The 22,503-nt window shown below is 40.5% G+C and overlaps 1 pseudogene; it reads right to left on the reverse strand.

Moving 5' to 3' along the window:
- Positions 1-9,174: 9,174 nt before the first annotated feature.
- On the reverse strand, positions 9,175-10,142 carry LOC122213118 (annotated as a pseudogene).
- Positions 10,143-22,503: the final 12,361 nt, after the last annotated feature.

The raw sequence follows: 22,503 nt of genomic DNA on the forward strand, positions 1-22,503 counted from the left end.
CCAAGCCTCCGTTTGCTCCTCGGCAAAATAGCGGTAGTAACTGCACACATCTTACAGGGTTGCTGGGAGGAAGGAATTAGGAGAATACTTGTGCATAGCTTAGCCCAGAGCTGGGTGCACAGTCAATGCTCAACAAATCTTAGTGCTTTGGGAAGTGCAGAGCATGATTCAAGACCCAGGAATCCTGACTCCCTGATCAAGGTTTCTCCAGGTTTGATCTGAAGGAATTCTAGGCCTCAGAGCTTGGAAGGAGAGAAACTTTTTACCTGGATTTTCTCAGTGCATATCAAATCATTCCTCTTAGGCTCCCGGCCCCGCCCACCTCTGCAACCCCGTCGGCCTCCATGTTACTAACTGTTGATGCAAGCATAAGATGGGGTAATTTTTTTTCTAAGTCAGAACTGAAAAACAGCAACAGAAGAGTTACCTCCCCAGGCAGGGACAATCGCAAGAGAGGAAACAAGGCTTCTTCAGATCAGTTTCTCCACCATTAGTGCTTCTAAAAGCACTAATGACTTTTAGAGCCAAATAATTCATTGCTCTGGGGGGCTGTTTTATACATTGCCTACTAGATGCCAGTGACACCCTCCCACAGGTGTGACAACCAAAGACATCTCCAGACCTTGCCAAATGTCCCCTGGGAGACAAAATTGCCCTCAGGTGAAAATCACTACTCTGGGTACCCCTACCCCCACCCCAGAGCAGGCATTCTGGGCAGGACTCTCTCTGGGCCACCAACATTCCTCTCCCTGCCGTTGGTATTTACCTGATAAAAAAGACAAGCAGAAATCCATTTCCTTTGCATCTGTAACTGAGTAGCCCATTTTTCTTTTCAAAACAGAGTGGCTTAGGGGCGCCTGGGTGGCTCAGTCAGTTAAGCATCTGACTCTGGATTTCAGCTCAGGTTGTGATCTCACAGTTCTTGGGTTCTCACCCCGTGTCCAGTTCTGTGCTGACAGCACAGAGCCTGCATGGGATTCTCTCTCTCTCTCCCCAACACCCCCACTCCCACTTGCTGTCTCTCTCTCAAAATTAAAACACACACACACACACACACACACACACACACCAGAATGGCTTAAGATGAGGCCACTTCTAACTTGAATAGAGCTCAGGGTGGGCTCCGTAGCCCGGGTCAGTCACCTGCCAACCCCCTTCTAGTTCTGACAAAGCTCTTGGCAGTACTGCTTCGCTCCATCATGATTAAGCAGACTTTATTAGAGTCCATGACTCTATAAACAACGTCAGATGTGTTGTCAGCCTCACGGCTGTCGGTCTAAAAACAAAACGCAATAAAGGAAGTGGCGACAAATGGATGAGAACTTTAGGGATACTGCATCTCATAAGATGACGCATGGGGTTTAAATTAGGCAGAAACTTCATCTGGATGTTCTAATTAACATTCCCCTTCTTCTGGGAAGTCCAAGGGCATATGCATCTCAGGTGTAGGAAGCTAGGGAGTTTATTACGTGGGGGGGTCACCGGCCCCACCTTCTCACTGCTAATGCATCCATTCTCTGCGTGGCTCCTCAACAGCTCATGGAGCCCCACTGTTGGAACGATCAATGCTGGAAATGTCAGAATGATTACCGGATTGACTGAATGATTCGGAGCCAAAAAATATTTGTTTCCAAGACTTGCTAGCCTAGGCATTGTCATGGTTTTTACATCTAACCTGAGTCTAAGGATGCAGATGGGTTTTGGAGGAATTATCTGATCGTCTTGCGAGAAGCACAAGTAGGCGTCTGCCAGGGCCCCTCACACAAGCAAGCCTGATCTCCATGTCATGGAATCACTCATTCAACAAATACTCCCGGCATGCTCCTGTGTACCAAGCACTATTTTAAACAATAGGGAAGAGAAGTAAGCGAAAGATGAAAAAAATCCTTGCCCTTATGGAGGTTACGTTCTAGTGAATTTCTTGGTGAACTCTATGTAATTTTTTCAACTGAAATTTTTTTAGAAGAAACTAGAGTGGGTAACCACCGATGTAAACTGACCAAGTTCGCCCAAAGGATGCATTTTGTTAGAGTTATCACTTAAACTCTAAGAAGATCCCAAATAAAACTTTTGTAGATTTGGAGGCACTGCATAAAAAGAGAAGTAAATGCATTGCAAAGGTAACATGGTCATTATGAACCCACTGCAAAGAAGTCTAAAGGTAAATTTACCAACAGTGGAAAGATCAGCTCGCTCTGAAAACCCATCTGAAGCCCCAGCTTAGTTAGAAAAAGGCTATTGGTCCCAGAAAGATTCAGAAAAACTAAATGACGCCAAAATATGGTTTGGGGGAGGGAGGGAAGGAGGCAGGACACATCTCTCAGTGGCATTCCATTGAAAAGCATTCGGGGCCCAGAGAGATACGGTGGAATAAAGATTAGATTCTGGCACACGTACAAGGCTCCAACTGAAACAACAAAATCAGTCTTCCCTCCGGGCCACAGAAAATAGCCTCTTCTGGATGCTTGTCTTAGGACACAGGACAGCAGAAGGTAGATGAGGCCAATCAAATCTTCCTTGGTTGTTCCAACAGACACTGGGCAGCATGAATTTTATGCTCAGGGGGAACGAATGGTGCATTTTCTGGGTCAGAATTCAGAAGTTAGAATTCTGGAGAAGAGATGATAATGGTCTGGATAATTTATATTATCATCCCCAAGGAAGCAAGGCATGTATGCTCCCAAGAATCAAGCATGGCTGGGCTGTGGGCCTCATGGCAACAGTCACATGTTTCTGAATGTTTGGAAGGGAAGTGTATTACCCACTTGTTTGTTTGTTTCCATCTTCCCTATAAACAGTTTGGTCTCCTTCGGGGGAAAAGAAATCATGTGAACAGAGAAAACAGACACACACATAGACACACTCCCTCAAAAATGCTTTGCTCCAGTATCCATTGAAGTCAGATTTTTCTAGGGCAAGAAAACTCTTAACAAGGAAGACCCCAGCTTTTCTCAAAGTTTCAGGTCAGGTTGAGTACTGAATACTAGGATTTGAAAAAATTACAGCAGCTCTTTGGTTATGTGGAATGTTAAAGTTGCCCTTTCTGGTTCACAATAAATAAATGTAGAATTTAGAATTCTCTCCTGTCTAGCTTCCTTATAAATGCTTCTCTCTAAAATTCACCTGGGTTAGGACTGCCTTCTTTAGGAAAATATTATTTTATGTCTATTTTATGTATCGATGATACTTGTGGTTACTCTGTCTTTAATGACCTACTAGAGGACTGGAGCCTTTACCTTGCTGTTTCCTGTACCTGGCATGCTGTTCCTCAAGCTCTTTGCATGGCTACATCTTTCTAGCCTTCAGGTCTCAGTTAAAATGACACCCTTTTGGAGAAAACTTCCATGACCTCTTCTAGATACAGTCCTTCCCTTCTCCAAAATTTCTACCTTTCTGGCTTATTTCTTGATTAATTTACTCATTTATCACGTGGCTCTCTCCCTAGAAATAAGTTCCGCGAGGCCAGAGACCTCTCTGTTTTGCTCATTACAAATTCCTCAGCGCACACACTGAATACTTAAATATTTGAGTGAATGAATGAACAAACGAAGGATCAAGCAATGGGGTCACTCCGCCGTCAGGAGACTCCATCGCTTTTGGCCTTCACTTCCCCCACTATAAAATAATGGTAATAACACTCAACTCAGAAAAGAGAGATCGAATTCAAAGTGAAGGTTCCCTTTACAGGGATCTCAAACACAAGAGTGGCTTTGCCGAGCATCAGATTCTGGAGGCCAGCGAGAGGGCTGCGGGGGGAGTCCTGAGGAAGTGAGTGAGCGGGGTAGGGCCCTGAGAGCCACGAGTGGGGTCTCCACTCACCTGAGAAGCAACCAGCAGTAAGCCCTCTATGTCAGCTCCAGCAGACAAAGAGAAACCTGGACCTCTAGTGACCTTTCTGTCTCCTAGCTCAACAAATGTATTTACATGAGTTCTTTTAGACTTAAAGCTTCACGTGGATCCCAGAACCACCAAGACCTTTTAATTGTATGAACAGACACACAGGAGATCTTTCAAAGTTATTTAAAATTGGAAATGTATGCCGTAGGGAATAAAGCCAGGCAAGTATCATATTCGGAACTGAAACACATAATGCATAGCTATAAAATAATGCCAGTGAACACACACACAGAGAACTGCATTTATGGTTCCCAATGTGTGCAGTAGACTTAAAAGTATTCACCTTCGAGATCTCTGCATTTATTCCTACAATGATTCCATTCATCAAACCACATTTGGATCTCCCTTTTTGGAATTTCCTTCAGAAAATTAAGACACTGGTTAAAACATTGCCTCTTATGGTAAATGTTATCCACGTGGCTCAGTTTGATTTTTGAAAATGACCAAACAGTAATTCAGAGCATGCCTTGGGGTTGGGAGGGAGAGCAACCAAGTGGGTAATTCCTGGTGTTTTACTGAAATAATGAAGCCGGGGTTTCTTGCGTTGTTCAAAAAGAAGCTTTAAAGACAATAATCAAAAGTGAAATTCAAAAGATGTTCCACTGGTTTCATCATTCAAACAAACAGAGAATTTCCAAGGTAGGAAATCTTGAAGGACGACATTCTTTCAGATCTATAACACGTAATATGTTTATTTAAAAATTCCATCTGATGACTTACAGAACAACCTTATATGGGAAAAGTAGCTTCCAAATGCGTACAACCCCCACTTCTCAATAGCCATGTGTTACATTAGGATCTGTATGTTTTGATTCTGGTATCTAATGTGAGAAATTGAAGATACAATTCCTCTTGCTTTTCAATCAGTCCTAAGCAAGATCAAACGAATAGGAGGAAGCCTCTTGTAAACATTATTAATCACTTGTTTTATGAAAGTTGCCGGGGTGCATCATTACAGCTTTTTCTTAATGCTTTTTTAAAAATCATAATCAAACCTGAAAATTTGGAAAACAGTGAATATAAATAATAAGAAACAAACACCAGTAATCCCATCATCTATAAGTAATCACAGTAAACATCTGGGCACGTATCTTTCCCTATCTTTTTCTAGCATGTCTGTTTGTATACTGTAGAAACGAATTGCTTAGGATGGATGGCCTATTCTGCCACTTCATAGCAGTGGGTCCTTGGGCAAGGTACTCTGTGCCTCTGTTACATCATCGGTAAAATGGGAGTAATCACACTAGTCTTGTGCATCACAGCAATCGTATGACATGGGAACATTAAGGTTATAATCTCGTGTCTAACACATAATAAGATGCAAATGAATTATACCCTCATTTTTATTATACAATTTGGACTGTAGCTATTATCGCTGAAAATTATATTATGAGCATTTTCCTTCACAGTTTTTTTAAATTCTACTACACAAGCCTAATTAAAACTTGGAGCTATTAGGGGCACTTGGGTGGCTCCATCAGTTAAGCATCAGGTCATGATCTCACAGTCGGTGAGTTCAAGTCCCGCATGGAGCTCTGCACTGATGGCACAGAGTCTGCTTGGGATTCCCTCTCTCTCTGACCCTCCCTGGCTTGTTCTCTCCCCCCCTCTCTCTCTTTTTCTCTCAAAAATAAATAAATAAACTTAAAAAAAAAACCTCGGAACTACTAATCTGTTAAACAAAACTACTCACAGGTTGGTAAATAGAAAAAGTTGTAACCTGATATGAAGGCAGAAATGTCAAAGCAGCCGGTAGCTGATATATATATATATATTTTTAAAGATTCCTCGGAACTCAATGACAAAACCAACACGATTGACATCCCTGACAGTAGGTTCAGGCACAAAGGGGAAGTTTAGTCTTTTCCAGTGGTTCTAAACTGGGGGAAATTGTGCCCCCCCAGGGAACATTTGTTAGTGTCTGGAGACATTGGTCGCAATTTGGGGAGCAAGGTTATTGGCATCTGGTGAGTAGAGGCCAGAGGTGCGGCTAAGCATCTTACAAGGCCCGGGACAATTCCTATTGCAAAGAAGTATCTGGCCCTTTAAATGTCAGTACTGCTGACATTTAAACCGGGAAACCCTGTCTAGTCCTAATGAGCTGTAGTATCTCAAACAAGTCACCTTCCCTAATAATGAGGGTGATGATGATGACAGCCCCATTGATTGAACACTACAACCAAGGGCTAGGTTAAATGCTTCCTGTACATTATTCTGGTTTTACTTTCCTGCAGTCGTATGATGGAGTCTCTATTTTCACACACCATATGGGTAAATACAGGCCCAAGAGGGTAAAGAACTTTGCCCCAAATTGCACCATTGGCAAGTTGTATAGCTTTAGGTCAAGCTTGTGTCATTGAACTCTTGGGGATTCATTCTAAGTTCCAACATTCCTGGGCCTCACCCTGAACTTCCGCATGTCTCCAGACATGTAAGAGATAGGTTATAATCTCCTGATAGAGATTCCATCTCATATGCCACTGCACTGGCATTTTAGCAGGAACCTGGGATACCATGTCAATAAAGATTATGTGGCCATGACGGCCCAACAGAAAAAAACGAAAACCAAAAAACATGATTGATGATTGATTTTTTGCTACAGGCAGAGGAGGGAAGAATAGGATATTTGTGCCACATGTTTATCTGTGGACTAGATGATCTTACATAATAAGTCTGTCCGAGGGCCAACCACCTATGTTCCTATGCTTTCTTTTCTCCAACATGAACAGCACAAGAATTCTTGGCCAAAAGCCATCTGCAGAATTGTGCACATCAAAGTGAATCAAGGGGTGAACAGCCTATTGCAAGGGCTTTATTCAACACACAGTTTTCCCTGGTTTGCAGGAAAACTGCTGAAAACTCTCAAGTCCCAGCCTACATAAGACAGAAAACATCAAAGTTCATGAAAATCACAGCACACCTCCACCCAGAGTCAAAGCCAAGAACAAACAACTTTGGGATTGGACTGATTTCATAAAATAATCTGAGTGAAGTAAAAAAACAGCAACGACGACGAAGTTTAGGGAGGCCAAATAATAATCTACTACATTTTTTAAAAATTATGCAATGTTTAGCAAACTGAGATCATTGGGGGAAAAAAAAAGAAAAAGAATCACACAAACTTTGCTAAACAAAGTCACATACCAACAAACATTTAAACCACTGGAACCAAGATGGGGAACGGAGGCTTGTTTTTAGTTACAAAGATCTGAGGGATGGGGTGGGAAATAAACAAAAATCCACGGGGAAAATCATTAATAAGATACTCTCAACTATTTTCCCACAAGTAACTTCTTTAAAAAAAAAATAGAAAGAAAAGCTATAGCCTCTGTTAAAAAAGCCAATGTCCTGCATTCCTGTCCAAATAAAACCTCTGTGCAAGCAGTCAACCAAAACTCTGAAATTCCATTGTCATAACATTATGTCTGTGGGGTACCACTTCAGAATATCTTCCAAAAAAAAAAAAAAAAGAGAAAGAGAGACAGAGAGAGATGAGTAATTAATACAGTGCTCTGTAATGAAGGGGCAAGGAAAATTAACAAAAGAAAACCCATTCAGAAAGAAACTATGAGAAAATCTGAATTTATATCCTGGGAGTGTATCTTTTCAGGGGCTTCCTGTTTACTAACAAAAAGAACAACAAACACACACACACACCGCCCACATCAAGTTTTCCAGGAAGTTAGATATTTAAATAAAACAACATTGGGACTTCTTTCATGAAAGCAAAGTCATTTCTTCCTAAACCACCTCTATTTTTGATGGATGAACTGGTGTAGCTTTTATTACAGGAGTGGAAAATTGATTCTGAGGTATCACATTTCCGTCTGACTGAAAGATTCCAAGGCATATGGAGAGAAAACAATATGCAACACATAATTTTTTCTTATGAAATAAGCTGTTTTTTTTTTTATCAAATCGTCTTACAAGCATAATCATCCGTCTCTGTACCGCAAAAGCAAATAAGTATTGAAAACTCTCCTTAAGTAAGATGCATTTTACTAATGTCAAGCTTAAGGCAACTCAGCAAGAGATGACAACACTGTACTAAATTATTTACATTCGTGACATCTTAGCTGTGTCTACAAGACACGAAAATATTGTGATGAAAAGAGAAAGTCAGTAATTGCTCAGATATTATGTCTAGTCACCGGCAGCTGGAATTTCCTCAGTATTGGCGCTCCCTCTCTCTCTTTTGCAAAGTTCACTGAGCGGGCTTTTCTCAGCACTTCTGTCTGTCACCTCACACCCCCCTGGCTCCAGGAGCTCCTTGCTTCCCCCTCTGGGGGGGGGGGGGCCTCCACACATCCCCATTTGGGAACTGACTTCCGGTGGGCAGTCCCTAGCCGGCCACATTGAATTCTGGCCTCTGTGAATTTTCTTAATTATCAAGGGTTTTTTGGGGTTTTTCTGTTTTGTTTTGGTTTGGTTTTTCTGTTCGAAGACCTTGACTCTTCCATAATTATTCTAAGAGTTGAGGAAGAAAAATCACCTAGCTATCCCCTTTTTTCCTCCAAATGTTCCTCCACCTTATCCTAAAGAAATAGCTTCTCAGGGTACCTGGGTGGCTCAGTCAGCTCAGTGCCCTTCTTTGGATCAGGTCATGATCTCGCTGTTTGTTGAGTTCGAGCCCTGCAACAGGTTCTGTGCTGACAGCTCAGAGCGTGGAGCCTGCTTCTGATTCTGCGTCTCCCTCTCTCTCTGCCCCTCCCCCAATCTCTCTCAAAAATAAATATTTTTTAAATTAAAAAAACTAAATAGTTTCTCTTATAAGTAAATGCTTCCCCCTGTCTTTTTTTTTCCCTAAATGAAAACTGCCCAATTATTAAGCACCCACAGAGTTACAAGCATTGTACAAAACATTAAAACACATGTTCCTTCTCTTTTAGAGCAAAAATGCCTATTCTGTGGCACTCTTTTGTTTTGTTTTGTTTTGTTTTGTTTTGTTTTTTGAGAGAGAGAGAGACAGAGCAGAGTGCAAGCAGGGCAGGGGCAGAGAGAGAGGGACACAGAGAATCCGAAGCAGGCTCCAGGCTCTGAGCTGTCAGCACAGAGCCTGATGCAGGGCTGGAACCCACGAACCTCAAGATCATGACCTGAGCTGAAGTGGGACTCTCAACTGACTGAGCCACCCAGGCGCCCCTGTGGCATTCATTTTTGCATGGCGTTGACATTTTAGTTCTAGTGTCATAAAATGACCAGGTCTTCAAGACTTGCTCAAGAAACAAGTTTCTGACCCACAGCCATCGATCCCGCAGGAAGTTTCTCTGTCAGCTGTTACGCTTCACATCCTCTCCCTCTGAAACCACCACCGCCTTCCTCCTCTGAAGCTCCACCCTCCACCTCCTTTTCCACCTCGGCCACATCCTGCTCTTCCTCCTACTCGACCTCCCCTCTGCCACCACCTCCTTTCTCACCTGGAGGTCGAGGTAAAAACTTCTGCCTTGCTAGCAGGGTATATGGGTCCATATAAAACTTCTGCAGTTTTTTTGTTTTTTTAAAAGGAAGATACCTTTATAGTTTCTGACGATTTAACTGAAAAATAAAAATCTCAAAGTTGTCCAAATAGTTCACCTTACCAATTTGTTCTTTGTTCTCTCAAACAAACCAGAGCGTTGAAAGAAGGCACCTTATTTTCATCTATAGTACATTTACAAACTATGTCCTCGTCACCAGGATGCAGCAACTCTCCTAATAAAAACAACACCTTCCGGAGGTCCTTGGCCTTGGCCTTTGGTAAAGCCTGTGCGGCCATATCCTGTCCACATCCTCCTCTGCTGCCACTGCACATGTGAAATGACCACCTCCACGTGGGACGTGGTTGCTGCTGCCATGGGGAATGAAGCCCCCACCTCAATGAGAGCCTCCACGACCTCCACCTTGAAAAGACATGCTTGCTCTACTGATGCCACGTGCACCTCTGGCCAAACCCTACATCTGTGATGGACAGGAGTCTGAGCATTCTCCAAACTAACCCCCCCACCAACTTCTTCCCAAGTCTTCCTTCCACAGTCCATCCTCATTTGCAGTCTCCTCTCACAATGAAGCTACTGCCTCTCCGTCCTCCGTGGCCCAGGGAGTGCCAGGATAGCATGGTCATGACAAGCAGAATTTAAAATCATACTTGGGGCACCGGGGTGGCTCATTCGGTTAGGCGTCTGACTCTAGCTCGGGTCATGAAGGCACGGTTCGTGAGGTCGAGCCTGGCATTGGGCTCTGCACTGACCGTGTAGAGTCTGCTTGGGATTTTCTCTCTCTCCCTACATCTCTGCTCCTCCCCAACTCATGCTTTCTCTCTCAAAATCAACAAATAAACTTTTAAAACATTACAAAAAAATAATCAAGTCACACTTGCCCTTGGATCTAATTCAGCCAATTATGATTTGTGTGTCCTTGGGGTAGTTACCTCTCCTCTCCAATCCTCACTTTTCATATCTGTACAATACCATGGGGTATTCATCTGTGTGGTTTGGCATAACAAATACCACACACAGGGTGGCTTAAACAAAAGACATTTATTTTCTCACAGTTCTGGAAGCCAGAAGTACAAGATCAAGGTGCCAGCAGCGTTGGTCTCTGGTGAGACTCCCTTCCTGGCTTATAGATGGTCACCTTCTCACTGTGCCCTCACATGGTCTTTCCTCTGTGCCCACAGTGAGCGGGGGGCGGGGGGGGGGGGTGTAGGGGGATCTCCGGTGTGTCTTCCTCTTCTTAAAGGACACCAGCCCTACCAGGCTAGGGCCTGAGCCTTATGACCTCATTTAATATTAACTACCTTCTGATAGGCCTTATCCAAATATAGTCCCACTGGAGGTTAAGACATCAACATATGCATTTTAGGGGGACACAGTTCAGTCTATAACAAATAGTATTCCTGTCTCCTAGAGTTACATGAGCAATGTGCTAGTTCAAGATGCAGACACCAAGACACTTTACTGGGGAAAATGCCTGGGAGGGTAATGGGGGAAATGAAGGAAGCAAAGAGCTATCAGATCACAAAGAGTGTCTGAATGATGCTATAGAGGCAGAGGGCAAAGAAGGGAGTTTGGGTAGGGAAAGACTTAGATTACAGCAACACTTGCAAGGAAGTTTCAGCAAAGTCAAAGTCCTGAAACCCAAATCCCTGTTGTACTCAATTGCTGGTGGGGGGCGCTGGGGGAAAAGGCTGTGGGAAGTGCTGGGAACACAATGGTGGCTTCAGAGGACAGCAGGTGGGACCATTAGTCAATTATGCTATGATCTGAGGAGAGTCACTGCATGTCTACCACCAGGATCAAGTTCAAAAACTCACATGGAGCCCCTACCCCCGATCTCAGAGTACAGGCTGTGTAACATAGTGGTGGTGATAGACAATTCCAATGATGGTGATCATGATGACATCATTCTTTCCACTTTACTGAGGTTCTTAGAATCTGACTCACATGGAATCCACTCATGAGCTGCCATCATTCTCTGAAGCTCCAAAATCTTTCCTGGTGAGCTGATCCGATAATGTCCTTGTTCTCCAGTACTCAACTGACCTTCCCATCCAAACACTTTTGTAAACATCTACTGAGCAGTAACATGTATTTTATCATCACCCAAAGAATCAGGGTAACCCTACGGTCACCCCAGTTTACTCTCTGGAGAAATATTCCAGGCTACTGACATAGGAAGAGGAATGAGGCAGAGCCTGGCCCACTCCTTGAGTTGAGAGCACAGAGGTGGCAGATCAGGCAGGCAAAAGTGGCTAAGGTTCACTTGGCAGGGTACCAGACAGAGTATAAGGAGAGGGGACTCAGAGATTTGCTGAGAGTCCCCTTGATTATTTAGTGGAGAACTGATCTTCCATGAATGTGAAAAACCACCTGAAGCCTGAGGTAGGGAGAATCACTCAAAAGAATCAGAAGAAATCCTTTGTAGAGCTCATGTGCTACCAGAAATAGTAGATGATCTCCTTAATCAGAGTGAAAAACTTTGTAATTCACAGGGCATCAGGGGCAGTACTCAGAAGGGTCTTTCCACAGTAATGGGGAATCACAAACCCTAACCCAATGCTGATCTGGCCCCAACCAACAAAGCTTAAAAGCAAGTCCCAAATAGGACAAACTACTCCCAAGTAACTTAACCTTGTCCCAGAACAAAGTCCAAGAATGTTTAAAGGAATACAAAAATATCCAGCACTTAACAAGGTAAAATCCAAAATATCTAGCATCCCATCAAAAATTACCAGGCATATAAAAGTGAAAATTGGACCCATAATAATGAGAAAAGTCAATCAAAACCAATCCCAAACTGATACTAATGTTAGAATTATCAAGCAAAGACATTCAAAATTATCCCAAGGAAAATCAGAAAATATTTTGATTTGAATAAAAATTAAATCCAGCACGCCAAAATGTGTAGGATACAACTTAAGCAGTATTTATATGGAAATTTGTAGCACTTGGAAACAAAGATCTCAAATCAACAATTGAAGCCTCTTACTTAAGACACAACAAAAATAAGAGTAAATAATTCCATGGCAAGGCAGAAGGGAGTCCTAATAAATACAATAAGAAACTGAAAACAGGGGCACCTGGGAGGCTCAGTTGGTTAACCATCTGACTTTGGCTCAGATCATGATCTCATGGTTTGTGGGTTGGAACCCCACATCAGGTTCTGTGCTGTGCAGAGCCTGCTTTGGATTCTTTCTCTCTGCCCCTCCCCCGCTCATGCTCTCTCATCTCTCTTTCTCTCTCTCAAAATAAATAAATAAACTTCAAAAAAAAATTAAGAGAAGAAACTGAAAATAAAAATAATAGGAAAAAAAAATCAATGAAATGAAAAGGTGATCATTTGAAAAGATCAATAAAAATGACAAACCGCTAACCAGATCTACAAAGAAAAGCTGAAAGAAGATGCAAATTATCACATCAAAAATGAAAAAGGAGACATCACTACAGACTCCACACACACTGAAATGATAACTATATACACATACATTTAAAAACTTAGAGGTCGGGGTGCCTGGGTGGCTCAGTCGGTTGGGCGGCCGACTTCGGCTCAGGTCACGATCTCGCGGTACGTGAGTTTGAGCCCCGCATCGGGCTCTGTGCTGACAGCTCGGAGCCTGGAGCCTGTTTCAGATTCTGTGTCTCCCTCTCTCTGAACTTCCCCCATTCATGCTCTGTCTCTCTCTGTCTCAAAAATAAATAAACATTAAAAAAAAAATTAAAAAAAATAAATAAATAAAAATAAAAACTTAGAGGTTATGAACCAATTTCTTAAAAGCAACAAACTCTCAAAATTCAGAAGAAAGAATAATCTTATACTTATCTAGAAATCAAATTTATAGTTAAAAATCTTCTGCTGCCGGTGTACCTGGGTGGCTCAGTTGGTTAAACATCTGACTCTTGACCTTGGCTCAGGTCATGATCTCAGGGTTTCAGAGTTTGAGCCCGGCATGAGGATTCTCTCTCTCCTCTTTCTGCTCTGCCCCCTAACTCAAAATAAGTAAATCAACTTAAAAAAATCTGCCCCTCCAAAACAAACAAATGAACAAACCAAAAAACCTCTTCCAGTTCCCAGATACTTTAACTGGCAAACTGTTCCAAACATCTAAAGATGCAATAAGACTAATGCTAAACAATCTTTGCCAGGAAACAGAAGAGGAGAAAACATTTCCCAATTAATTATATAAGGCCCATTACCCTGATATCAAAACCAGAAAAAGGCAGCACAAGAAAAATACAGACCAATATGCTTTATGAACATAGCTGCAAAAATTCTCAACAAAATATTAGGGAATCAAATCCAGCAACATATAAAAAGAAAATACATCACAACCAAATGGGATTTATCCCAGGAATATAAATCCATTTAAAATTCAAAAACAGTCAGTGTAATCTATCATATCAAAGCTATAAAGAAGAAATACCACATCATCAGATACTTAATGCAAAAAAAAAAACTTCAATAAAATTCAGTATTTAGGGGTTCCTGGGTAACTCAGTCAGTTAAGCATATGACTCTTGATCTTGGCTCAGGTCAAGATCTCACAGTCATGAGATCAAGCCCCACGTCTGGCTCTGTGCTGACAGGGCAGAGCCTGCTTGGGATTCTCTCTCTCTCTCTCTCTCTCTCTGCCCCTCTCCTGTTTGTGCTCTCTCTCAAACTAAATAAAAATAAACTTAAAAAAATTAGTATTTATTCATGATTTAAAAACTCAACAAACCAGAAATAGAAGGGAACTACATCAGCCTGATAAAGACTGAATGCTTTCCTAAACACAATGACGTGTCCTTTTACTACTCCTACTCAACATCATACTAAAAGTCCTAGTTAGTAGTAAGAAGTAGTAATAAAAGACAACTAGCTCATAAAGGAAGAAATAAAACTGTGCCTAGTCACAGATGATGTGATTATGTAGAAAATTCCAAGAAATCTCAAAAAAACAAACAAACCCAAACTCACCCCTCTTAGAACTATTAAGTGAGGGGACGACTGAATGGCTCAATCAGTTAAGCATCTGACATCGGTTCAGGTCACGATCTCACCATTTGTGAGTTCAAGTCCTGCATCTGGTGAGACTGAGCCCCGCTTTAGGTAAGCACAAGCCTGCTTCCGGTGGGCTCAAGCCCTGTTTCAAGTGAGCCCCGCTTTGGGTGAGCCCTGCTTCTCTCTCTCCCTCTCTCTCTCTGCCCCTCACTCACTTGAGCCCTCTCTCTCTAAAAAAAGAAAAGAAAGAAAAGAAAAGAAAAGAAAAGAAAAGAAAAGAAAAGAAAAGAAAAAACTAATAAGTGAGTTAATATGGTCATAGGATTCAGGGTCAGCTGTGCAAAAAGCTGTGCAAAAAACAAACAATCTGATTAAAAAATGGGCAGAGCGTCTGAATATATATTTTTCCAAAGAACACATACAGATGGCCAATGGTACATGGGAAGATGCTCCATGTCACTAATCAAATCCACAATGAAATATCACCTCACACCTATTAGAATGGCTATTATAAAAAAGACAAGAGATATCAAGTATTGGTGAGGATACAGAGAAAAGGGAACCCATGTGCACTGCTGTTGTGAAGGTTAATTAATACAGCCACTGTGAAAAAAGTATGGAAATTCTTTAAAAATTATAAATAAAACTACCATATGACCCAGCAATCTACTTCTAGGTGTTTATTAGAAGAAAACAAAAACACTAACTCAAAAAGATCTATGCACCCCCATGTTCATTGCAGCATTATTTATAAGAGTCAACACATATATCAACAATAGCCAAACTATGGGAAAAACACAAACGTCCATTCACTGATGAATGGATAAAGAAGATATGGAATATATATACAATGGAATATTAGCCATCAAAAAGAATGAAATCATGAAATCTTGCCATTTGCAATGATGTGGATGGAGCTAGAGTGTATTATGCTGAGTGAAATACATCAGTCAAAGACAAATTCCATTTGATTTCACTCATGTGGAATTTAACAAACAGATGAACATATGAGAAGAAAAAAAGAAAGGGAAATAAACCATAAGGGACTCTTAATGATAGAGAACAAACTGAGGGTTGATAGAGGGAGGTGGATGGGGAATGGGCTAAATGGGTGATGGGTATAAAGGAGGGCGCCTGTTATGATGGGCACTGGGTGTAATAGTGATGAATCACTAAATCCTATTCCTGAAACCAATATTACATTATATATTAACTAACTAGAATTTAAATTCAAATTTTGAAAAAAAAAATCAACACATACCTAAGTGTCCATTGATAGATGAATGAACACACACACACACACACACACACACACACACACACACAGTATTATCCAGCCATAAGAAAAGAATGAAATCTTGCCATCTGCAAAAACATGGATAGACCTTGAGGGCATTGTGCTAAGTGAAACAAGTCAGACAGAGAAATACAAATACCATATGATCTTACTTATATATGAAATCAAAAACAAATAAAACAAAACAACAAAACCAGAGCTCAAAGATGATAGAAAACAGATTGGTCATTTCCAGAGGTTGGCGGGGGAGGTGGTGCACAAAATGGGTGAAGGGAGTCAAAAGGTACTAACTTACAGCTATAAAAAAATAGGTCATAGGGATATAATGCACAGCAATGTGACTATAGTTAATAAAACTATATTGCATATTTGAAAGTTGCTAAGAGAGAAAATCTTAAAAGTTTTCATCATACACACAGAAAAATGTAACTAAGTATGGGGACAGATACTAACTAGACTTACTTTGGTGATCATTTCATCATATATATATATATATATATATATATATATGTATATATATATATATAAAATCATGTTGTACACCTGAAACTACTATAATGTTATATGTAAATCATAGTTCAATAAAAAAAAAAAGCAAGGCAGAAATATTAGACAGTTATATTAGGGGTAATATAACTGTTGGCTACAGAACTGAATATATACAGTACTGTATTTCTTGCTGATTTTAATTTACGGATTCTGTACATAATATGGTTAGAGAAAAAAACAATTTATGTTTCTATAAACTAATAATGAACAATTGGAACCCAACTTAAAAAAAATCCCATCTATAATAGCTCAAAACTAGTTATAAATCTAGTAAAACATATATAGGATATATATGGTGATAATCACAAAATTCTGACCAAAGTAGTTAAAGAAAACTTAAGTAAAGTTTTAAGTAAAGTTTAAGTAAAGAAAACTAAGTAAATAGAGACATACCATGTTCATGGATCGAAATACTGAAAATAATTAAAAGGTAAATTCTTCACAAATTGATCTATAAATTTAGGAAATTTCAATAAAAATTCCAACAGGATTTTTTTGTAGATAGAGAATATGATTCTAAAATTTACATGGAAAGCAAACAACCAAAATAGCAAAAGCAAATTAAAAAAAAAAAAGAAACTGGAGAACTCACACTACTGCCTTTAAAAATTATTACAATACCAGTTGAGACACTTGAGACTATGTTGTACTGGCAGAAGGATAGACATACAGATCAGCAGAATAGAATACAGTTTAGAAATAAACATGGCCAATTGATTTTGACAGAGGTAGGAAGGCAACTGAATAGAGAAAGGATGGTCTTTTCAACAAGCGAAATTGCAACAAACAGATGTACATATGTTGAAAAAAACAAGTGAACCTCAACCTATACCTCACACTTTATACAAAAAGCGACTTAAAATGATAATAAGTATAAATGTAAAAGTATAAAACCTTTAGAAAAATAAAGAGGAGAAAAATCTTTGTGGTTTTGTGTTACGCAAAGAGTTCTTAGCTATGACACCAAAGGGCCAATCCATACAAGAAAAATTGCTAAATTGTACTTCATCAAAATTAAACACTTTTGCTTTGCAAAAGACATGAAAAGTCAGGAGAAAAATATTTGGAAATTACATATCCAGTGAAGGACTTGTATACAAAATATATAAACAGTTCTGAAACTTAACAGAAGGAAAACAAACAATCCAATTTTAAAATGGGCAAAAGATTTGGACAGACACTTCACAAAGAAGTTAAACTGATGGGAAAAAAAAAACAGCATGAAAAGATATGCAACATCATTAACAATCAGGGAAATGAAAGCTAAAAGCGAAATGAAATAGCATTACACACTTTAGAATGGGTGGGGGGGTGCTGTCAGTACGATGCGCGGGCAAGGATATGAAGCAACTGGAAATCTCTTACACTGATGGTGGGAATGCAAATTGGTACAGTCACTGTGGGAAACGGTTTCGCTGTTTCTTATAAATTTAAAGGCGCAAATACTCAAATGACGTCAGTGATGTCACCCATATGTATTTACCCTAGGTAAAGGAAAACATATGTTTACACAAAAACCTGTACAAAAATGGTGATAACTTAATGCCACTGAATCACAGTTAAAAATGGTTTAATTCTATGTTATGTATATTGTACCTCAAAAAAATGAAGAAAAAACCCCCCACATCCCATCTCTGTTTTCTGAGAGGAAAAACAATGTTTAGAACAACTCCATTCATGAGTGCCCAACACTGAAGAAAATCTAAGTGTCCTTCAACAGTAAATGAGTAAGCTACCTATGGTATATCCGTACCAAAGAATACTACTCAACAATTAAAAAAAAATATATTGAGACATACAACAAATGGGATGAATCTTAGAGGCATTATGCTGACTGAAGGAAGTCAATCTCAAAAGGTTAGTATTCATATGACTTTGTTTACATGACAATTTGGAAATGGCAAAATTATAGGGATAGATCTTTGGTCGCCAGGAGTTAGGAGTTGGGGAAAGGTATGACTACAAAGGGGTGGAAAAGAGAGTGTTTTCAGGTGATAGAGCTGTTCTGTGTTCTATGGTGGTGGTTCAATGATTCTACACATGAGCTAAAACTCCGAGAAGGGTATACACCCCCAAAAATCAAATTTATGACTTTATTTATATGAATAAATGTATGATCATTTATATGAATATATATGATTCATTTATATGATTTTTATGATTTATTTGAATATAGAAATAAATAATAACATAGAAATAAATCAAACCCATCATCCTCCTAACAGCCATCCCCACCACCAAAATGAAACAAAACCAAAGCACAACCCATCATTTCCTCCCTGCATTCTGTAATGACTAATGTAGTCCAAACTGAGCCAATTTTGAGTCTCTTTTTTCCTACCATCTCTGCGTAAGGGCATCAAGTTCTGTTGATTTTAGAATTGGAACGATCTTTTGAGTTAGTCCTCTCCTTGCTGAACCCCCAGTTTTATACTTTTAGACCTGTGGCCTGGATTAGTTTTGCAGCTTCATAGATGGTTTCTCTGCTCCCACTTTCAATTTGTCCTCTGAACTGGCACCAGGTTTGCACATACCAATCTTTCATTTGAAAACATATTTAAATATCCTGCAATGATTTACCATCATCTTCAAGATACAGTCTAAACTCCTCCTCCATTTTCCTCCTACGTTGACCTCTTTGCTCCTCAAGTTAGCCCTGCCTTTCCTCACTTCCTTGCCTTTATTCATGCTGTTCCTTCTTAGCTTTCCATTTTTGTTTGAAAACAGTGCCTATCTCCTCTAAGGCCCTGCTCAGATGTTATCTGCCCTGATGTTCCCAGGCAGGTTTTTTCACCCATAAAATGGTCAGCTGCCTGAGGACAGGGACTGGGTCCCATCTATTTCCAGTTCCAAGCACTGTGCTTGACACAGAGTAGTGACAAAATCCCATTTGTTGAAATGACGTGAGAGTAACTGACCTCAACTTAATAAGACATCAGCTTACCTTTCGCTTTTCACTCCATGGTGCTGGTGTGCTATAGACACAGCTTCAGCCAGGAGTGTATTTTTCCCCCCAGTTTGTTAAGAATCCTTATTGGGAGTTTACTCTGTGCAAAGCAAGGGTGAGAGGCAGGACAGGACTATGAGAGTTTACGGGCAAAGGATAGATACATACACTGAGAGAAGCTAATAATATTCAGGCAAGATTAATGCCCCCTACGTCTTGACTCCTTTTAATATTTATTCTAATACCATTTTTCCTCTTTAATAGAATATGAGAGTCATTCAGATTTCAATAATTCAGAATATATTCCTGACTTGCATATGGGTTAGTTCCCGAACCACATTTGCTGTCCTTCTGGAATAATTTCTTGCTTTCTGCTTTGGGCCCTCATTAGTTGTCTTTTTTCCTATTTAATCAGTTCTTGTTCCCACCCACAATTTTTCTTTCACTATATTATTACATTTGTCTTGTTTAAAAATATTTTTGGATTTCAAGTATCGGAGATACACTGCTTTAATCTGGAAAGACTGTGTAATATTGTCATTCAAACTTTGAGGAAAATCATAAATGGCAAGTATTATCCCTGAACTCCTCGATGAAAGAGCCAACCCATGTTCCCACCCGTTGTCAGGTGTTTGGATAGCACATTACTGCAGGGATTTAGTAGCGTTTAAAGGATGCCTGGGTGGGTCAGCCCGTTAAGCGTCCGACTCTTGATTTCAGCTTAGGTCATGATCTCACGGTGTCATGAGTTCGAGCCCCGCACTGGGCTCTGTGCTGATCCCCCTCTCTCTCTCTGCCCATCCCTTGTTCATGCTTTCTCTGTGTCTCTGGAAATAAATAAATAAACTGTTTTTAAAATGTGCTTTAAAAAAAGTATTCAGAGATAAAATTGCCTGGTCTTTTTTAAAACATGGAGTTTTTATTTTTAAGTCCGGTAGTAAATTATAGTTTTTAAGAAAGATATTACAATCTTGGGCTCCATCTAAAAAAATGCATCATATTGAACAGTAGCCAAAGCTTTTGTGATCATAGTCACCCAACACTAAAATATTTTGGGCTTGCTCAAACCTATATACTTTTACTTATTTATAAATTATATACGTACAGATACATATAAACTGTAATAATGTACTACTATGTATATGTACAATATGCTGATGTGAGCATTAAAAACCACGCAAAAAATGAATATTTAAAGAATGAGATTAAATATAAATAAGAGAAGTTCTACTATTTTCTTTCTATACCCCAATAAATGATATTGTATGCCCAGTAGGGTATGTACCCCCTACTTTTAAGACCATGCATGTAGAAAATGTACTCTTCAGCCCATTCTTGGAAAACTGGATTGGGTTGTTTTAGGACACAAGTAGACAAATGAGAACAAGTCAAAGGGAGACTGAATGTGGCAGATACACCTGGGAGAGATATCAGGCTCACAACTCCCCAGGGACCACATCCATGCCACCACTTTCTTCCATCCTTCTGTTAACCAGCTCTGACTTCTGGGCTATAAGGGGAAGCCCTTGGCCCGGGCTGAGTTCATCAAATTCCTCTGCGCTTCATTGGCATCAAGTGATGAGTCCAAGGATGCACGTGGTCCTGACCAAGCCAATCTGTAGAAGTTCTTCTACCAATGATTGACCTTTAGCTAGAAGATGAGCTCTTTACAAAAACGCTAAAGGTATAAGACTAGAGCTGCTGGCAATATATTCGGTACTCAATGGAAAATGGCCATCCACAGCAGTAGAAAAATCAAAGCAATATGCCTTCATCATGGCTTAGTTACAGGATATAAAAGCCCATGAATTCCTCCTGGTGCTTAAAACTGGTATGAATTGGGTTTCTGTTGCTTGCAATGAAAAAAAGCTATAAATATCAGTGATAAAGATCCTGTAGGGTTAGAAATCATTTATTCATTCTATAAATATTTATTGGCCTTATATTCTGTGTCAGTTACTGTTCCAGCTGCTAGAAATAGAGCAGTGAATTGCAAAAAAAAAAAAAAAGAAACACTGCACTGACGAAGCTCATATTGTAGTAGGGCAGACAGAGAATGACCAAGACAAAGAAAACAATCTATATTATGATACAAAGTAATAAAGAAAAAGAAATACAGGAGGGAGGGAAATAGTATATTTGGCTAGGGTAGTCAGGGAAGGCCTCACTGAAATAGTCAAGGGAATGAGCTATGAAAATACCTGGGGAAACAATGGTCTATGCATCGAGAACAGCAAGTACAAAGGCCCCGAGGCAGGCCTGCTATGTGAAAGGTACAGCCAAGAGATTAGAATGGCTAGAGTGGAAGGAACAGGAAAAAGGGTAGCAAGACAGAAAGTTAACAAGCCCACATTGTACAGCACCTTGTGGGGCACTGGAGGCCTCTGTCTCTACTTTGTGTGAGATGGAAACTTCTACAGGGTTTTGAGCAACAAAGTGACGTAGTCTACATTTCTGCAAATGCATTAGATGAGAAATCTGGATAGAGCTGGGAACGCCGGTCTCAAAAGGCTCTCAGAGGACTCAGTTGTGCTTCCCATGTCTGAAAAGCCTGTTTGCGCAGGGCCATTCCCTGATGTTGAGGAGAAACATCTGGACCAATGACACAAGAATGAAGGCGATGGGGTGGCAGATTTCAGCATAGTCACTGCTGACACCCGTCACAGGCTCCCTGATCGCCACTATTCACTGTGAAGTCCACAGGTGACAGGGCTCTAGGAATCCAACAGCGACCCACAGCACCCAAAGATTTTGCCTTTCTGCGGTCTCACAGCAATTTTTGTCCCAAACAATTCACATTAGCCGTAAGAAGAACCCCCCATATAAATCAGCTTTTTGGGGGGATATTTCTGCCCAATTTTCAATACCATTGGGTTGTGATGTTAGAAAGACCCAATCTTAAAGGTGCCCACCCCATGAAGAAATGACATGCCTACTTCATTCTGGTGTGAGCCTGCCTGAGATGAGAAAACCCACCTCTGCAGCCAGGGAAAAGCATTGCTTAAATCTCTCCCATCTCTGAAAGGAGCCCCACGTCTACTGAGTATGTTTTTTGCCTACTGAATATTCAACATGGGCCACATATGGTCCTTGAACTCATGGAATGTAAGGGCAGACAGGGACCTTTGTGTTTATCTCACGGGAATGCAATACTGGCTTTACCACAGTTGCCAACTCTGATGGATTGGTATTGACTGCTGGGAAATCTGTGATGAAAAGCTGGTGGTATTTGCAAGGGGAGCCCGGTGGATGAGCCAGGGACTGGAGCTACACAACATATGTCCCCTGACTCTGGCCTGCTGATTCTAACCCAACCCCTCCACTCTGCAGCTCATCAAACCAAAGCTTTCGCCAT

Source organism: Panthera leo, chromosome A2, assembly GCF_018350215.1.
Source record: "Panthera leo isolate Ple1 chromosome A2, P.leo_Ple1_pat1.1, whole genome shotgun sequence".
Taxonomy (NCBI): domain Eukaryota; kingdom Metazoa; phylum Chordata; class Mammalia; order Carnivora; family Felidae; genus Panthera; species Panthera leo.